Genomic DNA, 17,623 nt, shown 5'->3' with positions numbered 1-17,623 from the left:
CAGACACAATATGTAGATTTTAATGCCACCTCTGAGTTCACATTAATGATGCTGCATATATAATGTTAAAAACAGTTATCCCCCACACCAAGCCACAGATATACTGAATGTATTCAAAGTACCGGAGTAGATTATTTGCACATATAAATTGATGTTCTGCTTATCCCTCAGTGAACTTGTAGTTACAGAATTTAATATGATTTTTTCTTTAGAAAAAGCCTTAGAGTTAATGTAATTTAAAATAAAAAAAATCAAAATTGTTTTTGGTTACTTCACAGACTGCTTAGTGAAAGGACAGTTTATTTTTAGGAAGAAATATGCTAACACTGATGAGTACAGCCCTCTATTACTTTCAAAGGAAAACTCCAGATTCTATTTCTCTTTCTAATTTGGCTTGTATGTTATTCCCAGAATCCAAGAACGTATGTAAAACAAGGGATTTCTTCAACACACTTGCTGTATACACACAGTAGCATGATTTTCTGTTTCAGTAAAAAACGTGAGGCTTTGGAGGGATTACTCAAACCACTGCTAACCCAGAGTGTTGTTTTAATGTTGAAATCAGTTTTCCTATTTAGTAATTAAAAAGATTTTTCTTGACGTAAATATTCAGTAACTCCTGTAGGGACATTTTTTAAGCAAATGTTTCCACTTTGTGTACTGCAGGAAGTGAAGTCATTTGGGGGCTTTTCTTATTATATTTTTCATTATTGGGAAAGTGCTTTGCTCCTGGAACATCCTGCCTGGACTATATAAGCACAGCAGTGCGAAGGAGAGCTTTAAGAATTCCAGAAACACGATTTGAAACAGTGTGGACTGGCTGTAGGCTTTGGGGAAATAACAACAGAAGACGGACAGACCTGGCACACCACAATCAGAAATGAGGTCATTCACATTTAGCGAAAGCCTTGGGCACTTTAAGAGAAGAGAATAAGCCAGAAACAACCATTTCCTCAAGCCAAAAGATTGTTCACATTTACAGTTTCTTTAAAAAAACAAAACAAAATAAAACAAAACAAGCTCCTGATTCCAGATGGGTCCTTGCACTTGTTTCTCTGCCCACAGCTAACATCAGTCTGTCTTATTATCTTCAAATCTGGAGTCTATCAATAAAAATATAATGTATTCGCGGGGCTTTAATACATACAAGTTACTCGACCTGCTGTTCAACAACACTCTGTTTTCAACCGCGGACTTTAACTTTCTACAGTGATGACTTCAAGTCATTTTGTAAATATTCAGAGACCTTAAAAAAAAATTCATTTGAGAATTGAGAATCAGGTTCATCTCGGTGGTAATTGAAATGCTTTCTAAGCTACATACTTTGCAATAGGACATTGTGGGGGGTGGGCTGATTTACCTCCTGTAGATTGTCTCCAAAGCTATAAAAACTTATTTTTTTTTCCTTTTTCTTTGTTTCCTATTTTTTTTTTTTTTTTGCTTGAGCTTGGGGTAGGGGGTTGATGTTTTATCCTCATTCAGACAAAATGATTTTTGTCCCATATGTTCTATTTGAAGGCCTGTAATTTCACCACTGTTGATGGCAGAAATGAAGTTCGGTGGAGGAAATGATGTGGAAAGTTGTATTTGATATTTCTGGGCTGTCCCAGTGAGTTTGAGAGGAAACGAGCTAGCAGATTTTACAAAGCATCTTCTATGATATTAGAAAGCTAAATATCCTTTCCTTTTCAAAGAATAATTATTTGGGGTTTGATTTATCAATAATGTTTTCCGTGTAATTATAATAGAAATAATGAATGGATCTTCTGTCTGCTAAGAAATATGCTCTCTTGTGTGGAGCTTGTTTGGCGGGCTCTACCAATAAGTCAAACAAATTTCACATATTAAGGCTGTTATGCATGGTAATTTTCAGCAGAGCAGCGCAATAGCTCTATTTCCAAGCAATAGTTTCTTGTAATAAATTGACATCAAGACAAATAAAAAGTTGAGAAGTTATTTCTGCTAATATAAAAATATGTATTATATAATGAATCTGTTTCCGTGCAACTTTATGGTAAAAGCAACACTTCATCTTGATACATAGTACTGTATTAAGATGCAGAAAGCAACAAGGCTCAAATAGAACGAACACAGAAAGTTTTGAAGTTTTTGGTAGAACAAAGCATAGGTTCAAAAACCAACATTACTTTATTGATAAACTTTCCTTCCCTCTCCCCTCCCTCCCTCCCTCCCTCCCTCCCTTCCTTCCTTCCTTCCTTCCTTCCTTCCTTCCTTCCTTCCTTCCTTCCTTCCTTCCTTCTCTTTCTTTCTTCCTTTTGTGGAAGAACAATGTGAATCATATGATGAAATAAAAACACATGAATTCTCATTACCCTTTTTCTTAGCCATTTAGCATGGTCATGCCTGTTATTCATGACTACATGCAATAATAAAAATGAAACATTTAATGAATTACATGGGCTGGAGCGATAGCACAGTGGGTAGGGTGTTTGCCTTGCATGCAGCCAACATGGCCCACCCAAGTTCGATTCCTCTGCCCCTCTTGGAGAGGCCGGCAAGCTAGCGAGAGTCTCTCGCCCGCACGGCAGAGCCTGGCAAGCTCCCCGTGACGTATTTGGTATGACAAACACAGTAACAACAAAAGTCACCAATGGAGACGTTACTGGGCCCGCTCGAGCAAATCGATGAACAACGGGAGGACCATGACCGTGACATACAATGCATAATAGCTACAAGACTATAACATCCTTCATTCAAGTGATTCTTTAGAAAGTATTAGTTTTCAAAGAATATTAATTTATCTAACCCTCCAAAATTATTATTACAGGGAAACGGGCCTGAGTCCATTTAGCTATGATAAAATTGCACTCAGTGACAATTATTTGAGCAAAGCAAAAAGACTTTGGCATTCAATAAGAAGTGTATTCATGCTATCACTTCTGGAGACTTTCAGTTTTTTCCCCAAAATGTGATTTTCAGCATAAGAAGTTGTTATCTATGGTCAGGTCTTTCAGACACCTATATTGAAATAGTTTGTATGCAGTATTTTGAGTTCAATGGTGTTTTTCTAGTAGACATGCCAATGTTTTACATACATATCTAAACTATGAAAAGAAAATTGAAGACAAGCCCAAGGGACCATCTAGTCCTGTTATACAGCAAAACTGTGGAGCTATTTCAGCTCAGCCAATAGGACTATGAGGCAATTCTAGGAGTCCTTCCTTTGAATGCAAATAAGGCACTTTGTGTTAACTTGAAATACCCTGGGGCAGATATAAAAAGAAATATAATACACTGACAAAGCACAAAGTTAATTTTGTCAAAATTAACAATATCTTCTATTTACCATTCTACTATTAGATACAACACCTTAGGCAATATTATGAAACAATCTATATTCAAATTTGTGGATTAGGTTTGTCAAAAGTCTAGTTCAGTTTTGTTTCCTATCTAAGTCATAGGTAATAACTTCACAACTCAAAGATAGTTTTAAAAATATATTTTTGAAAGACTGGAGTTAAAAACTCCATATATATATATATATAAGCAAAAATGATCACTCACTCTCTTTATAATTTGGAGTAAAATTAGAGGAATCATAAGATTCAGCTAACATATTATTTGCTACATTATCATTATACTAACAATAATCAATGAAATAATAAGGGGTATCTTTTCTTTGATAGCACAGCGGGTAGGGCGTCTGTCTTACACGCAGCCAACATGGCCGACCCGAGTTCGATTCCTCTGCCCCTCTCGGAGAGCCCGGCAAGCTACCGAGAGTATTCGATATGCCAGACACAGTAACAACAAAGTCTCCAATGGAGACGTTACTGGGCCCGCTCGAGCAAATTGATGATCAACGGAAGGGCCTTTACTATCTTTTCTTTGGGATAGAAAAGTGTAGAAAGGACAGAAAACATGAGTCTACTCTAAGGCATAGTAGGAGTTAACATTAGAGTGCGAGGAAGTAAATTGTAATAGAAGGGAAAATCATAAAATAAGAGAAAAGTCGGGCCTTAAAGAGTATAAAATATTTTAGGAAAATTACTATTCAGTATTTGAAATCAAAAACAAGTGGAGGTTTTGGGGAAAAGCTGCAGTGAGGATTCAATTAGACTTGAATAATATGAATTTAATTGAACACAATCAGTTCAAGAGAAAACTGGTCATAGCATTTGTTTTCTCTCTCTCTCTCTCTCTCTCTCTCTCTCTCTCTCTCTCTCTTTCCCACGATTCATTTGAATTATTCTGGTAAAATAATGTTTTGAAAGCAATTGGTTAGCAAGCTGTTTCAAGTGCAAGGTTAACCAAATGGACCTCATTGACCAACAAAGGACATGATCTTGTAACAAAGGATGATTTCTAAATTGAATGGCACTCGGGTCGCTGAGCACTGAGATGAGTTTTGGTCAGCAAGTTGGAAGACAGAAATAATAGAGCAGAGTGACTTTTCATAATACAGTAGAGAAGCACGCTGAAGATGGATGAAGCATGGCTAAGTATCCAGGGGGAAATAGACACGGATGTACGGATGAATCTCATTTTAAAATCTATCCCGTGCTTAGAGTATTTTGGGAAAGTGCCAAGGAGCAGTTATGGAAATAAATGTCATGAATCTGTGAGCTCTAACAAAAAGTATGGGGTTCCTACAGAAGCATTGGAACAATATCCAAGGGCTTAGTGGGAATCTTCCTGTGTGAGTGGATAGGCTAGGGTAAAGAGAAATCCAGGAGTTAGAGTTGGGTCTCTGCAAGGACTGAATTTTGCTAGGTAGGTGAAACAGAGTAGTGATATTTGTGTACTGGGATGACAACGGCTGAGGTTATGGACCTTAGAATCATCGACTGTGACAGAAAGAAATAAAAATAGAAGGGGTCATTACATTGTATAAATATGGCGGGAACAACAGATTGAAATGTGAAATATGGTTGAAAAGATGCATGTGCTGAGAATACTAGAATATATGAATTGAACGAATATTGTTGAACTTGTCTTTCAACATGAAATAATGGGTACACTTACTTCTCTCACTTCAGTTCACTCAAAATATTTGTGTGTCATACCATGCTCCAGTGGAGACTTAATGTATGTGATCACATTATACTCAAGGCTATTACTTTTCTAGAACAGCTCAGAGACCTAAGATTCCTGTTAACTTTCTAGTCTTCAGATACCTGCAAATGTATTTACTTAGGAAATGGCCTTAAAGGAAGAGTCAGCATATAATATGATTTCAATCTTGCAGATTGAAAAACTTGAGATTTTGTAGAGGAGATATAGATTTCAAATGAAATACATAAGATGAGCAATTCACTCTGAATTCTTCAAAAGAATGGGGCAAATTTTTTCTAGGTTTTTTCCTTTTATTAATGACCTGTTATTTCACACATGGTGCATGAAAAATTTAAAACAAGGAATACTCAGTCAAATGTAATAAGAAAGTGACTTTGTAGGAGAGGACTTCAGGTATTGCTTCTAAGGGCCTGTGGGAGCAAACATTAAACAAAGTAGTAGCTGATTTACTGGACTCTAGGTGTCTCATGCAAATGTCACCTTCATTATTTATGCAGTGAAAAAGAAATCCCATCATACACTTGGAAGCAATCTTTTTCTTTAATTTTAGTTCACTTTTAGAAGACAAACTCTGGGTTTATACAGTGCTTTCTGCCTTAGGAAACAGAATACTCTGAAAATATTACTATAGGTTTTCCAATAGAGCACAATAAAATGCTTATTTTTATGTTCATGCATTGGGTAGAAAAGTGATTTGGACAGGGGCTGAAGAGATAGTATAGCAGATAGGGTGTTTGCCTTGCATTAAGCCAATCTGGGTTCAATCCCCAGCATCCTATATGGTCTCCTGAATTCCAGCAGGAGTAATCCTTGAGTGAATAGCCAAGTATAAGCCCTGAGCACGGCCGGGTATGACCAAAAAAACCAAAAACCAAAACAAAACAATGGGAAAGAGAGAGGAAGGGGAGAAAGAGAAAGGAGTAAGGAAAAAGGGAAAAGGAGAAAAGGGGAATTGAAAAGAGGAAAGGGAAGGGACAGCAAGGGAAAGGAAAGAAAGAGAAGGGAAGGAGAGGGAAGGGGAGGGGAGGAGAGGGAAGGGAAAGGGAGGGGAGGGGAAGATATCTTGACAAAGTCAAGTTAGTGACAAATTTAGAATTAAACTCAAGATTCTAAATTCTAATGCATTATCTACAAGGCTCAATATTACAGAACAAAGAAACATTCAAAGTAACGAGCACTGTTTTTGACATCAAAATATGCGTCATTAAATATAACTTATGAGCTTTTTCAAATCAGAATTAAAAATCAGACTAATAATGGATTTCTTAGAAACATGGGATATTTCATAAATCATTCAGCCAGTTATCTAAAAAGAAAGCATGTAATGCTAAACAAATTCAAATTACCCATCTTCCATTTTTCTCAGGAATCAAGTTTAATGATTTAGTAGTTAAGAAAGTGCAAACAATGATGCCTAAAAGTAGAGAGAGAGTATGGGGGAAATTGTCTGACAGAGAGGCAGGGGGAGGGTTGGGATGGTGGGGAGGATACTGGAGACATTGGTAGTGGAAAATGCACACTGGTGGAGGGATGGGTGTTCAATCATTGCATAACTGAAACTCAAACATGAAAGCTTTGTGACTGTAACTCATGGTGAGCCAATTAAAAAAAAAAAGCGGGGGTGGGGGACGATTCTCGTAGCTTGGTTATTTTTGGTTTTGTTGTTGTTGCTGTTGATATTATTTTAAAGTGGCCTCACCCAGGATGCTCAGGCATTACTCCCAACTCTGCACTCAGGAATTACTACTGGTGGTGCTCAATGAACCATATGGTATGCTGGGGATTGAACTCTGGTTAGCCTCGTGCAAGCCAAGTGCTCAGTCCACTATGCCATCTCCTAGGTCCCAGTGCAATTCCTTTAAATAAGAGTACAGCCTTGTTTATTTGTTTTTGTTTGTCAAAATTTTGAAACTGAGATTGAGACTATTTTTGCAAATATGCACTGTAGCACTGTAGCACTGTCCTCCCATTGTTCATCGATTTGCTCAAGCAGGCACCAGTAACATCTCTATCGTGAGGCTTGTTGTTACTGTTTTTGGCATATCGAACACATCACGAGTAGCTTGCCAGGCTCTGCCGTGTAGACGGGATACTCTCAGTAGCTTGTCAGGCTCTCCAAGAGGGACAGGAACAGAGGAATCAACCTGGGTCAGCCACGTGCAAGCCAAACACCCTACCCACTGTGCTATCACTCCAGCTTGCAAATAGGAAAACAAAAAATAATAGGATTTTTTTTATTATTAAATCCTTTGTTATGTCACCAATAAACTGAAGACCAGAAACTTCATGTCCCAAAAACCACTGGTACTGGATTAGAGTCCATGACTAAAAGGAACTGAACAGAGATCCTTAATGAACTGTAGAAACTATTACACTTAGCATTTTATAGGAATACGGGTTTCTAGATTCTTCCCAAGTTTCTGTTCTGGATTCCCTGGAAGGTAGATCCTTCACTGATAATGTGATAAAAAAAAATTTTTTTTTCAATCTTCTAGCTTTATATTTTCCAAGACTTTAGGTCATTATGATTCTATCCTAGTTCAAATAAATACTAGTTTCCCAAATTCTTTCATTGATCCAGTATTCAACGCCATTTTCTCCTTAAAAAATTTAGTGAGTCTGGCTGAAACTAGGTGATTAGAGGCAATGTTTTGGGGACAGTAAGATCCGAACAGGTTTTTCAAAGCTAAATGTCACTTTGGTTAGTTTACCTTTTGTATAAAATTACTTAATACAAGTACCACTTTAAAAAATGGGTGATATTATTAACCCTGTTTTGCAGCAAGAAAATCAAACCACAGTGAATAGTTAAATAATTTTCTGGGGTATAAAATAACAGGGCTAAGTTTGTGACTCACAACTGAACTCAGATTGTAATGTTATAATACTTCACTTTTAACCACTATGCAACATTGCCTATTCTAAGCCACAGTTGGGGTAAACAACCTTTATTTTCCTTCATTTTTAAAATTACTTATTATATATAGAGTAATTACAACACTGTTAAAGTTTATAGTATTGATAGACAAAATTACTTCATCCCTCCCACCACCACCACCACCTAAGGGACCACAATTCTCCACCACTGTTTCTGTATCTCAAGTCTTTTTCCACCGTGTCACCCTCAGTAGCACTGTCCTCCCATTGTTCATCGATTTGCTTGAGCGGACACCAGTAATATCTCCATTGTGAGACTTCTTGTTACTGTTTTTGGCATATCGAATACGCCACGAGGAGCTTGCCAGGCTCTGCCATGCAGGTGGGATACTCTCGGTAGCTTGCTGGGCTCTCTGAGAGGGATGGAGGAATCAAACTCAGGTCAGCCACATGCAAGGCACACACTCTACCTGCTGTGTGATCACTCCAGCCCTCTACTGTTAGTAAATGGCTTTCTATTATAATGCCAAGGATTTCACATTGTTTAGCACTATTTTCATCTTTTTACTATGTTCCACAGATTTTATTTATTTTTATAGAATAATTTTTTTCTTATTATTAAATCAATAAGGGGTAACTTTTACAATTCACTTATTTCATGAATATTACCCACTGACAATTTTCCTTACATTCCTGTAATGTATAATGTCATCATCTTTCACTAAATCTACTGGACTTGAATCATCAAGGGATGAAGAAAACTGTAACCTTCAAAGTGTAAAACATAAAACATTTTTCTAGTTCTATATTTTTAGGAAGAAATTCTCTTCCCCGAATATAGCATTAATTTAATTATAAAAGTACTGAGGAACGTGAGACTAAATATTAAAGCAGGTTATATAATTTGACTTGTTCAATGTGAGACTCATTTTTACAGTGGAGTCCTGAAAAACATTATGTGTCTCTATTAAACCCTATAGTTCTATGGTAAATAGAAACAAAACTCTGAGGTAAAGACTCATAAGTAAATCATATTACCTGTCTTAATATAGCATGTGGCAGAGAAATGAAATAGCAACACATTTGGTTTCTTTCAAGAGACCAAAAGAGCCAACAGAGAATAAAAAATATTTTTTTTATTTTAAGAGTGCATTAGATAAACTTTAGATGCCATTTCTCCACAAGTTAAGGCCGAGAACATTGGACACAAGTTAATCTAAATCCATAGAAGATCAAACCTTTTTCTTGACTAAATGTCCTGAGAAATACCCTCTTCCTAACTATAGTAGGTGAAAACCTTTTCTAATGAGTTTTACTTTTAGCATGAATTTTATGAAGTAGTCCAAGATTAAAAGATCGTCAGTCTGGTTTTCAGCCAAACCTCACCATGACACCACATTTGTATAGCTTCTAGATGAATGTACACAAGCTTGGAAAGAAGGACAAAAAGGCTGATTCTTTAGCCACCTATTAGCTTGAATTTGGTCTTCGTCTTTTAGCAAATCTAGGCTTTAATCTGTTTAAATTCTTATAAGAAAGTGCCTGCTAACGTAAGTCACTTGATCTCAATTATACCCATTAAACAGTCAGGATCATGATGATATTAACACACATAATAATTCATGCAGGGTAATAATGCTTGAAGATAAAAGTAACCATTCCTAGCTTCATAAACCAGGATGGATGAATCTCAAAACTATGCAATAGAAATTAAATACAAAGGAATGTCAGCCATATATTTCTAGCACATGAACTTCCAAAACAGATAAAACTAAATCTACAAAGATTGAAATCATTTAGATCCTTCCTAAGAAAGAGAATTGGGGAGACTGACACCAAAATATGAAGAGGGGGTATTTGTGATAACAGGCCTTCTGGATTACAGTCATAGTTTTTTCGTGAACTTAATTTTTTTGCACTAAATTCATCTATTTTAGATTTAAATGAATGCACAGCGATAAGTAAATTACACTGCAACCATGTTGGTTGTAAATTTCACTATGATCAGGTTTCTAAAGATATCAGATAGGAGGACGGAAAACGCTGAGAAATTTAAACAGCCAAATGTCAAAACGTACTTCTCCACATTTATAGGTTGAAGTCCTAATGCCCAGAATGTAACTATTTGAATATGAGGCCTGACTACATTATGAAGTTAAAAAAAGGTCATCTATTGTCAACTTTAATACAATGGGTTAGTGTTCATTTAAGAGGAGAGAAAGAGATAGCACAAACAGGTCATGTTAAAATGCAGAGAAGGGGACAGCAGCACGTTAAGGAAAGAAGCCTTAGGAGAAACAAATCAACCCTGACCATGTCTTACATTGGCGTTCCAGGCCCCAGAACCGTGAGAAAATGGTGTTTTAAGAAAATAAATTGTCTCATATTATGTTATTTTAATATTCCACAAATGAAGACAGTAGACACAGGGCCAGGAATATTGCCCCATAGTTGGAAGCCTGCCTCATGAGCTGGAGAGAGAAGGCAACTGGGACAGAGAAGGGATCACTAAGTCAATGATGGTTGGTGGAATCCATCGGGATGGGAGATGTGAACTTAAAGTAGATAAAGGACCAAATGTGTTAGCCTCTCAGTATCTGTATTGCAAACTATAATGCTCAAAAGTAGAGGAGGAGTATGGGGGAAATTTTCTGCCATGGAGGCAGGGGGAGGGGTAGAAAGTGGGGCTATACTGGAGACATTTGTGGTGGAGAGTGCACTGGTGGAAGGAAGGGTATTTGGTTTTTGTTTTGTTTTGTTTTGTTTGTTTGCTTGCTTTTTTGGGTCACACCCAGCGATGCTCAGGGGTTACTCCTGTCTCTGCACTCAGGAATCACTCCTGGTGGTACTCAAGAGACCATATGGAATGCTGGGAATCGAACCCGGGTCAGCCACGTGCAAGGCAAATGCCTTACCTGCTGTGCTATTGCTCCAGCCCTGGAGGGATGGGTGTTTGATCATTGTATGATTGAAACTCAAACATGAAAGCTTGTAACTGTATTTCACAGTGATTAAATAAAACAAAAAAGAAAAAGAAAAAAGAAAGAAAAAGAAAAGTCTGTGAAGCCACCAAATCTGTAGTATTTTTTTTCAGTGATGGGCCATAAAACTAAAACAATTGATCTAGGTAACTTGAAGGCTTGAGAGATAGGAGAGGGATTAAGGTACTTGCCTTGCATGTGTAGATCTGGGCCAGAGAGCCAGGAGTGGACTCTGAGTAGAGTGGTCCCAGCCCTAATATCAAACACACACACACACACACACACACACACACACACACACACACACACACACTTAAAAGCACATTCCAGTAAAAAATGTAAATATTAAAGAAATTCAATTTACTATTATATGATAGAAAGAAAATCATTAGCAAAATTTAGGAAGAGAAGACAACGACCTAAAGTGACTATGATAACTTTAAAAATCTTGATCAGGAACCAGTGCGATAGTTCCGCAAATCAAGTGCTTGCCTTGCACACATCTCATCTAGGGTCAATATCTGGCAATCCTTATGATCCCCAGGAGCAGTTCCTGAGTGCGGAGCCAGAAGTAAGCCCTGAGCACTTCCCGGGTTGGAGCCAAATTCAAAAGCAAATTAAAAACTCTTGATCAAACAAGTAATATACTGATGAGATGTTAGGAACTTTTCCTTTAAACACCAGAAAGATATGAGGAAGCAAAACAATCACCACTTTTTATTGAGTAGTCTACTATAGACATTAAAGATAAAAGATGAATAAAAGAAAAGAAATAAAATTATAAGTTGGAAATTAAATGAAAAACATGATTTGCTTATGTTGTAATAGTATATACGAAAAATTTAAACATAATGGCTAACTTTTAGGACAAAAATCTTAGCTCAGCAACTTTGATAACTAGAACACTGTAAAAAATCTATTGCTTTGTTATAAAATAGGAACCACAAAAAATAAATCTTTAAAAATCCAACTTTACTATAAGAAATAAGACTATAATTTATCTAGAAAGAACTATAGCAAAGACATAATTTCATCAGATTCTGAACACAAAAAGAGGTACAGGAATTGCAGAGAATATAGGAAAGATATCAATTTCCCTAAAACTGAAGCCAAACCAATTCTTTTCAACAACAAAAACTAGCATTTTTTCCGGTTTAAAAAAATTGACAAATTGATTATCTATCTATCTATCTATCTATCTATCTATCTATCTATCTTACTGGGTAGAGCCTGGCAAGCTCCCCGTGGCGTATACAATATGCCAAATACAGTAACGATAACAGGTCTCATTCCCCTGACCCTGAAAGAGTCTCCAATTGTAGGGAAAAGATGAGAAGAAGAGACTGCTAAAATTTCAGGGCTGGGAGAAATAGAGACATTACTAGTGCCCACTCAAGTAATTTGATGATCAAAGGGATGACAGTGATACAGTGACAGTGATATCTATCTATATATAGAATTCTTTTCTTTTTTTTTTAAATTTTTTTGGATATATGCCATTCTCACTTTTTTACTTTTTTTAATTTTTATCATATTTTTAATGAATCTCAATGAGATACAGTTACAGATTTACAAAATTTTGTGATTACGTTTCAGTCATACAATGATCGAGAACCCATTTCTCCATCAGTGCCCATTCTCCACCACCAATGTTCCCAGAATCCCTCCTGCCACCCCCACCACATACCCCTTACCCCGCCTCACTTATCCCCCCCCCCACACCCCCGCCTCTGTGGCAGGCACATCCTAAGTGAAATGAGTCAGGGGGAGAGGAACAGACATAGAATGACTGCACACATTTGTCAAATATAAGGTAACAGAATGGGAGACTAACATCCAAGGATAACAGAGATAAAGGCCAGAAGTTTAGCTCCACAGCTTGGAAGCCGGCCTCACATGCTGGGGGGAAAGGCAGCTGGGATAGAACAGGGACCACTAAGTGAATGATACTTGGAGGGCTCGCTTGGGATGGGAGATGCATGCTGAAAGTAGACTACAGACCAAATATGATGGCCACTTACTACCTGTATTGCAAACCAGCAAACCATAACACCCAAAAGGAGAGAGAGAGAGAGAGTATATAGATATATATATATATATACACACATAATATAAATACATATATGTGTGTATACGTGTATATATATCCCCTACATATAAGGCATGTAAACTTACATAATATATATGTTTATATATATAATATATAATTTTGTGTCAAAATGACCAAGATGTGAGCCAGAGCAACTGTACAGAGGGGACAGCGCTTGTACTCAGGTGATCTTGGTGCAATATCTGGAGTCACAATATGACCTCCTGAGCACTGCCAGGAGTTACCCCAGAGTGCAGAGACAGAAGTTAGCCCTGAGCACATCTGCATGTGGCCCAAAATCAATCAAACAACATGGCCAATATTCTTTAAGAAAAGTTAGGGGTAATAATATCCAAGAGTTATATTATAAAACTATAATAAGTAAGATAGTATGGATTTGGGCAAGAATAATCAGACAATTGGAACTCTGAAAAGCTCAAAAACAGAACCAAATAATTTTGGAATTGTAATGTAAAGAAAAGTGAGCACTGAAAATCATTAGGAAAAGAAAGCCTTTTCAATAACTGGTTTTTGGAAATTGGCTACTTCATTAATGGAATGATATTAAAGAGCTATTTCCAACCATATACAAAACTAAACTCTAAGTATATAAAGGACCTATATGTGAAGGCAATTCTATAAAAATTAGAAAAGTTATAAGAAAACATTTTATGATTTCAGTGTTGGAAATGATTTTGTTTTACATAGGACAAAAATGAGTAAACTATATAAAATTAAGCTATTTCTCTATAGTCAACATGAATATCAACAAAATAAGAACAAAGCCACAATCCAGGAGAGGGTATTTCTAAACTGTTCAAGCAAAAAAAATAATAATATACATTGAATGCATACAAAACATCAAATACATAAGAATGAATTTTTAAGATAATAATCATTAAAAGAAATGAACAAGTCCTAAATAACTATGTGCATAAATGCAGAAACATACATATTAGAAAATGTAAACTAATTTGAAATAGAGTATAACTTAAACATTTTATTAAAATACATTAAAAATTATAAAGTCCCTGAGTATATGAATAAATGGAGACATTTGCAATATATACAACAAGCTAATGACTTGTATACAGAATAGTTTTGATGTCGGTGGACCCCATGGGTGACTTATGTGAAGTGGGGAGGAGAAAGATTGTCATTTTCTCCCCACCTGCCTCTGCCAGCCGTGACCCAGGGTTACTGAATTCTTGTCTCGCTTCACAGAAAGGAATTTCAGGAGTAGTGAAGTAACAGATTTTATTTGGAGGTTTTTGGAGAGGAAGAGAATGAGAGAGAATAACGTATTCAAGAGAGAATACGGGCTCTCCAAGGGCGCAGAGAGCCGCTATACACATCCTAGCATTAGACAGAAAAGCATGAAAGTACATATCTCAAGAGGGGAGATGCGGGCGACACATGTGCTCAGCCCACATGTGCTCGGGGACATGGGTGCAAGCAGCGCATGAGCTCAGGCAGCATATGTGCGCACTTCCTTTGTACATATGCCTTTATAGGGTTTCTCCAACCTGCCCCCACGTGGGGCTTCTTCCTAGGAAAAAGTCCATTGCTAAGGAGGTTACCAGGGAGGAGGGGAGTGGTGGTGGTCTTCTTTGGGCTGGATCACATTTTAATCAGATTAAGAGAGAAGGCTTGAGGAACTTCATGGGGAGGAGGCCTATATCCTCAGTCTGTGATGGTCTTATCAGGTCTTTGTTTTCTGTATCCACAAAGTGGGTCAGTCCTAGAATTCTTCTTCCATGAAACTTCGTTAATCCAAGTTTCATTGTCAAGGGATTTTCCCTATCTACCTGCCTACCTCAGTTTCTTCAAAAATATATATAAATCGATTATAAAAATAGTAAAAAGGATATCCTTTCTGTAAAAATGTATATAAATGACAATTGGGGGAAAAGGTTCAGGTCACCATCCAGAGGCCCTCAGGGATCACTTCTGGTGATCCTTGGGGCACCATCCATAGTGCCACGATCAAACACACAAGGCAAATGCCTTATGCCCTGTACTATCTGTTCCTGCCCCTATAAATGTCTCATTGAGTGTAAAAATACACTCTTCCCCATTATTTTCCTGGAAAATTTGAAATCAAACCTCTTCAAGATACTACTGAAACTGCCACTAAGAAGTTGGAAATTTTTACAACAATTTCATCTTCATGAGCACGTGAAGTAATGGGAATTGAGAATGACTAGTGGCTTTGCAGATTAGTACATTCATTTGGAGAAATATTACTTGTGAAACTGGAGTTGTAGCCTAACAATCCTACTCTTAGCATCTAGGTTAACACTATTTTGTCCTTCCTCAGGTAGCTTAGGTTTATCGGGTCACACCCATTCCACTGCCCCCGAGTCATTGAGTCACTCCCATTCTTTTGTTTATTTGTAACTACTTCTCTGTGTTCTCTTCTCCAAACAGTTAATCAGCTTATTTCCCTAATCAGTTTCTGTTAATTTGTAAGGTCAGATCTTTCTAGGACACTAAACTTGTATTACAAGTTAATATTGCCTTTCTCCTCTCCTCATGTCTTTTTAATAGTTTACTTTAAGGCTATGTCCTTTTGTATAGACACAAGAAGACAATTAATATTATGCTTTTGTAACTTGGAATTTAATTGACTTCGAATATTATTCATTCCCGGGCATCTTCTTTCTCAACTTAAGTCTCAGTTGCTCTCACTTCCTAGCGACCCCAAAACCAGGGTCCCAATGAGGGACTAGATGGAACCAGGGCAAGCGGTAAGCTATGTGCTACCCTGGCATCGAGATGGGCCTGGCCAAAGCAACACAATTCTTAATTATAAGTTAAGAGCTTGATCATGACAAATGCTTTCATGATCCAAAAGTAACAATGAGAGTAGGACCCTGCTAGGGATAGGAAAGACTAATCTGGCCTGAGCACTGTAGTCTGAGATCGGGATGACCTCAGGAGAGCAATTCTTTAAGCTTAATACGTCTCTTACTGTGTCCATACAAAATGATTAATATTATAAATGCTTATATGTTTGTTGGACAAGGAGAAGAGAAACACACTCATGGGATTCCACGCTTGGGTGGGTGGTCCTGCTGAAAGAGAATTTATCCTAGAAGCAGCATCCACTGAGGGGAAGAACTTTAACCCTATTGATTGTGATCACACCTACGTGTAAGCCCAGCCCCTCATGGTGTGGCTTCAAAAAAAAAAAAAGAAAGCAAACCCACCAAATAATAACATTTGTGCATATCTTGTGGTATGTTTATCTGAATGAAATTTTATAAAGTAATATAATCAATGTACTACCCACTCACAAACATAATCCCACAAAAATAGTTTTGGACAATAGTAGCCAGACATACATAAATGCATGCTGTATGATTTAATCTTATATAAATTTTATAAGGAGAAAAAAACATTTCTATATTAGAATAAGAAAGGGGAGGAAAAGTGAATAGTGATTTTCTATAGCAATGGGAGTGGAGGAAGGGCAAGAGATTTGGTATTTAGCAATATTCTATTTTATACCTGGGGTCTGAGAACTTTGACAATTAGCATCTTTGATTTATACATTTATATGTTGGCTGGAGCGATAGCACAGCGGTAGGGCATTTGCCTTACAAGTGGCCAACATGGTCAACCCGAGTTCAATTCCTCCACCTCTCTCGGAGAGCCCGGCAAGCTACTGAGAGTATCTTGCCCGCTTGGCAGAGCCTGGCAAGCTACCCGTGGCGTATTCGATATGCCAAACACAGTAACAACAAGTCTAATGATGGAGACATTACTGGGCCCGCTCGAGCAAATCAATGAACAAAGGGAGGATCGTGACCGTGACTATATGTTGCACACTTTGGTATGTTTATATCACTCTTCAATAAAGAGTAGAAAATCATATTCTAAACAAAATGAGTATTTTCTATATCATAAGCTTGCATGTGAAGAGGCTAGGTTTTGTTTTTATTTTTTGATATATTGTGTAAGAACATTTGAGAATAGTGTGAATGAAGAATAGGATTGTCTGGGACTGGAACACAGAGGATAGGGCTTTTGCCTAGCACATGGCCGATCCAGGATCAATTCCCAGAATCCCATACGGTCCCCTGAGCACCGCCAGAATTCTTGAGTGCAGAGCCAAGAGTAACCCCGAATCATTGCTGGGTGTGATCCAAAAAGCAAAAAGCAAAAAAAAAAGGTTGTCAGCAATGCGTGCATGTGTGCGCAGATGTATGCGTGTGTGTGTGCGTGCGTGCATGCATGCATGCATGTGTGTGTGTGTGTGTGTGTGTGTGTGTGTGTGTGTTAAATAAAGTCTGCTTTTTAGAAATTTCCTACTTGACAGGTCAAGAAACGTAAACTTAGCTTTTCAATCAGACTCTCCAATAATCTTGAAGAACCCTCAGGCTATCTGATATTTTAAATTGATCCCTTTTGCCATTAAAGACCTGAGTGCTGCCTATTTAGTATTGGAAAGTAGAACTAAGACACAAAAACCTCATCCTAACTCAGAAAACTACTTTTTGAAAAAGTAGTAAAGAAAGAAATCAGTTATTGACTAAACAATAAACCAGAGTGTGATTTGCATCTCACTCAAGCCAGCAAGACATTACAAAGTAAGAATAAAACCTCACCTGTTATATAGCCCAGCAGATACAGT

Source organism: Sorex fumeus, unplaced genomic scaffold, assembly GCF_029834395.1.
Source record: "Sorex fumeus unplaced genomic scaffold, SorFum_2.1 ptg000024l, whole genome shotgun sequence".
NCBI lineage: Eukaryota > Metazoa > Chordata > Mammalia > Eulipotyphla > Soricidae > Sorex > Sorex fumeus.
This window is presented reverse-complemented; position numbering follows the sequence as displayed.